The sequence below is a fragment of the Mesocricetus auratus genome, unplaced genomic scaffold (assembly GCF_017639785.1).
Source record: "Mesocricetus auratus isolate SY011 unplaced genomic scaffold, BCM_Maur_2.0 Super-Scaffold_2245, whole genome shotgun sequence".
Lineage (NCBI taxonomy): Eukaryota > Metazoa > Chordata > Mammalia > Rodentia > Cricetidae > Mesocricetus > Mesocricetus auratus.
The window spans coordinates 2252084-2258657 of NW_024429180.1; positions in this window are offsets into that span (position 1 = coordinate 2252084).

Below are 6574 nucleotides of genomic sequence, written 5' to 3' on the forward strand. Positions count from 1 at the left end.
GGGGGGAGCCTTGCATGCGTTTCTGGTATCATCCCAGCAAGAAAACCAAGTCTCATCGAAACTCACAATGTCCAGGAGGAGGAGGAGGAGCAGGAGAAGCCCATGGAAAAGAGCTGCCACACAGACCCGCAGTGGAACGAAACTGTTTCAACAACTCCAGCTGCCCCAGCATGGTGCCCAGCCCAGCCCAGGTCAGTCCACCTTCTGCAGACACAAGATTACATCAACGAAAGCAAACACACTAGCCGTCGGATGCCCTGGTGTGGCTATGCTGCACTCCTTCGGCCTGCAAGGGCTTGTAAGGGTTATGGTTACATCTTGGTGAGGTTACGTCTGTAGCCTCTGGTCTGAACAGCATGCTTCTCTTTGGAAATGCCTCTCTGTCGGCTCCTGGGACTATTCCCGTGACCACCTGTCCTGCCGCCATGACGGACCCAGGCATGCGGGTGAGGTCCAGCTGTATGGAGCCCACGTTGGGGGTGGTGGAACTGAGCACTCGGTGGACATGGGGTCTCCTGTCCCCCATCAAGAGCACTAAAGACAACTAAGCCTGACAGCATTTCCGTCTGGACTGCTTTAGGGAAAGGGTCTGTGCAAGAATGAAGTCGGCGCAGGAGAAAACTGAAGGAGAGAGACAGAGGGGAAAAGACGGGAGCTGAGCGGCAGGGGCCCTCTCTGCTTCCTGACTGCGAGCTGCATGTGACAGCCGCCTTGTGCCTCTGCCGCCACGACTTCACCAACACGATGGACCATAAAGCTGTGAGCCAAATTGCAGCCCCCACCCCCCACTCCCGGCGTCCAGCATCTGGCTTTACATTGCTCTTGTCAGGTATTTCGTCAATAGCAATGAAATGTTAGCATTAGTTGATAGACTTGGTCCTGCTTCCGTGTGTGGCTGTGACCAGGGGGAAGGGAGGGAGGGAGCCTGGGCTGAAAGCACTGTTTCCACGCTGCTCCAGGGAGACACCACCATGTCAGAGAGCATCACGCGATGGAACCTCTAGGCCCCTAATGATCAGGGGCTGTGATTGCACTTGACCTTTTGGAGGTGTCTTTTTTTTTTTTAAGATTTATTATGTATATATTCCTGCACACCAGGAGAGGGCACCAGATCTCATTACAGATGGTTGTGAGCCACCACGTGGTTGCTGGGAATTGAACTCAAGACCTCTGGAAGAGCAGACAGTGCTCTTAAGCTCTGAGTCATCTCTCCAGCCCCCAGGAGGCATCCCTTGACCCTTCCTCTCTACTCAAAAACTGGAAGACTGTGGATCCTCTCCTAGGCTCTTTGATCATGAACTGGGCGGGAACTGAGTGGCTGGCAGCCCAGAACTAGGAGAAACATCAAAATCTAGCACTCAGATCCCTCGTGGCAACTAAGCGTAGCCCTGAGTGGAGGCAGAGGGAAGGAGTCAGGTCAGAGAGAGAGAGAGAGAGAGAGAGAGAGAGAGAGAGAGAGAGAGAGAGAGAGAGAGAGAGAGAGAGAGAGAGAGAGAGAGAGAGAGAGAGAGAGAGACAGCAAAGCCCTGTCACACACGCGCTGACAACCTGGGAGCCAGCAACAGAGGACCCCGGTCCCTGGAGCTTCTGCTCATCATAAGGGTTGTTCAAAGCTGCACAAATCTGTGTTACAATCCTTTGCCCGAGATTGCTCCTTTCTTTTATTGAAGACAGAGGTTGTTATGGAGTCTTCCTTTACTCTGTGAGAGGATGCGTCACTGTGATTGGTTTAATAAGAAGCTAAATGGCCAAACAGCTAGGCAGGACGTAGAGGCAGGACTTCTGGTCAGAGAGAGCTCTGGGAAGAAGAAAGGCGGGGTTGAAAGCCGGGCACAGAGGGAGCAAGACATGCGGGAGGAGAGGTAAGAGCCACGAGTCACGTGGCAGCAGGCAGATTTTAAAAAATGGGTTAATAAAGTTATGAGAGCTAGTGGGACAAGCCTAAGCTATAGGCCAACCTTTCATAATTAGTAAGTCTCCGTGGCATTTTGTGTGAGCAGGTGGCCCCAACAAAAATCCATTATAAGAAGTAACTTGAATTATGTATTTTCCAGGGTTGCCCACGCCTGTGTTTCTCTTCAAAGAACGCGGTTACCTGCAGAAGCGCGGAGTCTTCATCCCTTTTAACCTGAAGGAGGTTGTTGAGCACACCATCAGTGACAAACCCATCTTCATCCAGACACAAAAGTAACTATAGGGGATCCTTCCCCGGGGCCATTCACCAGTTTTGAATGAAACAGACAAAGCAGCAATACCCACCTTTGCCTGAGAAAACTCCAGGCACTGCACTTGGTGACAGAGGTTTGGCTGAGCGTAGGTCCCCTGAACCGTGGCCGCTGCACCTGAACCTGGGGCTCAACCTGCGACTCAACCACCTCTTGGGCGAGGGTGTAATGATTTCACTAGACCCAAGATAAGTGATAAATGGGTGTTTATACACAGAAAAGTACAAAGAACCCACCCCGATCGACGGGCCCCAGGGAAAGACCCACCTATGCAAGACCACGCTTTAGGCTTCCTTCCGATAGAAGCCGCCCCCAAAGGGGTGTGGCCACCATTACAGGCAAGACTACTATACTCTTGTCCAGGCCCGTGTGAGCATGAGACACAGGTGTGAGCTGAGGGACACACCTTGAACACCTCCTTAGTCAGGAACTTCTCAGCTGTTCAGACGGCTGGTGACACAGAGAAATGGCTCTGCGGAGACGGGATCCTTGTAATCCTTCATCTCTGCATGTTCTGCCTTTCACGCACTCCTTCTCCACTTGGTTGGAGGTCCCCGCCCAAGTACTGCTTGGTCAACCTTGTGTGGTCAGCATCACCATCTCCTCTGATGAAAAGGGACTCGAACTCATTCCCCTCCCTCAATCAGCGTCTCCGATGGAACCCTGAACGTGAACTATAGGTAAGTTCTTTCTGGGGTGCCCCCAGCAAGATGAGGTACACAAGAGGCTCTCATCGGTCAGTGAGTCTTGCCTCCAGTAGCTTCTCTTTCCCACGATAGTCACTTCATGATTTTGGGAAAAAGAAAGAACACCAGGTTATTCTTTATGATGCCTAGAAAATCTAAACCTAGAAGCCTGGTGAAGTTGGGATAACTATTAAGACGACCTTGTGAGGGGGCAGAGGTGATTGTTATTAGATGTTAATTAGATGTTAACAGAATTCCACATGTATTTATTCATAGATAGCTATAGCAACCAGAAGTTAAATGTTTGATGTGAATGCAAGTCAGAACGGATTAAAGGTAGATTTTGCCAATTTCTCGGGGCTTTGAAAACTGGCTGCGTCTTCCAGGGTAAGGGCTTGAGAACCTGCTCTTCCTCTAGGGGAGCCTTTACCCACTGCTGTCTTCGAGTCAGGAGCTAGGAGGTGCTAAGCCTCCTGGGACTCGCCCGGGAGGCATGGAGGATATATTTGGAATGCTGGAGCTTGGAGCCTGCAGGGGTACCCTGAGGCACTTGGGCACCTATGCATGAGTGTTCCAAAGGAGCAATTGCTGCAAGCTAGACCACGATGAATCACTCCAAAAGCATCCAATTAACCGCAACCCTGAGTCCAGGTGAGGGAAGAGGCGGACCTCAGTAGCTGCAAACACTCTGCCCCCACCAAGGGACACTGGATTACCCCCCCTCCTCACTGATCCACGGACTGTTGCTGCACACCTATCACATGTCACCACCCACTCTGACAAATATGAGGATGGCTAGGGTGCTCACCGGAGGCAGAAATAAGCCATGTCACGATGCCCGAAATGAAGCTGTGAGGAGAGCGTGGGGTCGGGGAACCAGCCTGCAGATCCAGCCGGCAGGCGCCGGCAGGGCAACATCATGGCCAAGGCAGCAGGTTGTTTCAACATTGTTTCTCAGAGGTTATTAATAAGGGCTACACTGGGGGGTAAGAGATGATCCGTCTATTAACTGGGCTCCAGCAATGCTTTGATTAGGGCCTTTGTCATCTGAATCGATCCTGGGGAGATGAGACATAGAGCCATCGTTCCTAAGTCAAGTTTCTGGACATACTCATTTCTTTCTCCCAACAGGTCCCAAGTGGTGGCCTGTATCATGCTTCGTGTTTATTTAACCCCAGAGGTGTCGTGCAATGACAGTAATGCCTTGTCTGCACAATAAATACTACATTTTCACCATTGCTTTTAAAACATGCCCACCAGGGGCTGGAGAGATGGCTCAGTGATTAAGAGCGCTGGCTGTTCCTCCAGAGGTCCTGGGTTCAAAACCCAACATTCTCATGGCAGCTCACACCTGCCTGTAACTCCAGTTCCAGGGGACCCGACACCCTCACACAGACACACACGCAGATAAAACACCAATGCACATAATACAAAAAAAATTAAAAATTTTTAATTCTTAAAATGCACACCAAATTTGAAAATAAGTATTATTAATATTGTCAGTCCAACAAGTATCCAAATAAGAGGTGTCAAGGACCTCAGATAAGAGGAAGGAGATACCTCAGAGATCATTAAGAGCAGTGTCCCCAGGAGATGACAGGAGTCTTACTTTTCTCTGTATCCTATTGTACAATTTGAATTGTGTGCCGTGGGCAGCAGCTGTCTCCTCCAAGGGGAAAATGAATTTAAATAAATGAAAATTAAGTATTCAGAATCTAAGCTGACTATCACAATTCCTTTTCTCCAACCTTCATGATAAAAGGAACCGAGCTCGGCTTTTGAAGAGCCCTCCCTCCCCCCATCCCCATCCCCAGCGTTCCAGGAACTATGTACAGTTCCTTTAAGGATCGAGTAGGCATGTGTGGGAGTTAAAACCGCTTCTAACCACCCCATCCCCACATGTTTGACAGAAGTGTGGCAAGAAGGGCCATCTGTTTTATTTGAATGAGAAGTGACCCAGCATTCGGATTTCAATTAGCCTCTTTGAAGCTTTCTGTTGGGGCTGGTTCCACGGGTGACGGTTCAGACTAAGTGTAGGGAGGAGCTGGCCAAGTTCCGCCACTGCTGGCTTGTTTTTAACAACTGCCAGGGAACGTCGAGCAAGTGTACCAGACAATGCTGCTGGATGCACGCTATGGAGTCAAAACGGCGTGTTCTGGAATCTGAGAGCCAAGGAAAATAGTGACAGGGTTCCTTTCAGGTAACTGAACTGTTTAAAATCATTATACTTACCAGTGAAATCCCAGTGTCGGTCGACAAATGTAGGCCTGTTATGGAAAAGGTATGTAAAGTATTGTGTCGGGGCTCCACGTTGACCTGCTGGTAGCCATCTTCAGTCATGGCCATGATTGCCCAAGGAGGCACGGTGTCCTCTGCTGTTTCTCAGTACAGACAGACAAGCCCAGCAGAGTAACAGACAGAATTTATCATCACACTCCGGAGCCTCCAGCATCATAACGGTGCTGAAGTCGCCGATGCCAGCGCCATCTAAACCAGGATTATTCCTGCTTGTATGGATTCCCTTTGTCCTGACCACTCGATAGCCCCCTTTCTGACCCAAGTTACAGGGACCCATTGGCTGAAGGCATAGGTGTAAAGATTTCACTAGACCCAAGATAAATGATAAATGGGTGTTTATTGGGGGAACAATTACACAGAATAATATAAAGAACCTCGGGAGCGTTTCTCTGCTCTTCCCACCGGGTCAGCTGGCCCACCAGAAAGACCAAGCAAAAGAAAGCCACGCCTCAAGCTTCTTTTCTCTTCCGTCCACCTGAAGACACCGTTACAGGCTTACTGCCACCGCTGCAACTGACCCTCTTGCTGTGTTGACTATGCATCCTTAAGCCCCCAGCCAATGGGTGCAGTCACCTTGTAAGGCTGTTTATCACGATCGATGCATATGGCCTGTGCTAGTATTTAATAAAAGTGGCCAAAAGAAACAACTATAAAATCAAGTAACTTATCATTGAGAAGATGAAATAATCGCCGAGTCCACAACAAAAGGGAGAGCTGAGAACCAGTTATGAGAGGTGGTGGAAGGGGGCCTGCAGACTCCCATGAGCTACAGGAACAACGTTTAATGTTTAGACGTAAAATACACAGTTAAGGTCGCAACAAAAGAAGGAAGAAGGTCCTGTCACGGTAAAAATGCAAAATCAGGGGCTGGAGAGAAGGCTCAGGTCCAGTTCCCAGCAGCCAGAAGGCAACTCACAACCATCTGTAATTTCAGTCCTGGAGGCCCCTCCGCCCTGCTCTGACCTCAGTGAGCACCAGGCACATCCTGGGTGCTCCCAAGAGGACTCAGTGGGTAAAAGCACTTGCTGGCAAGGCTGGCAACCTGAGTTGATCCCTACGATTCACAAGGTAGAAGGAGAGAACCACGACCCAAAAGCTGCCCTCTGACCTCCACAATTGTGGCTTGACATGCACGTACCCTACACATGCACACGCGCACGTAAACAATAAAATGTAATTTAAAAATGTGAATTTGCTGGGTGGTGGTGGCACACGCCTTTAATCCCAGCACTTGAGAGGCAGAGGCAGGCGGATCTCTGTGAGTTCGAGGCTGAGATGGACCAACAGCCTCCAAAACAATACAGAGAAACCCTGTCTCGTAAAAACAAAAAAAAAATGTGAATTTATCAGTGAACTTTATGAATA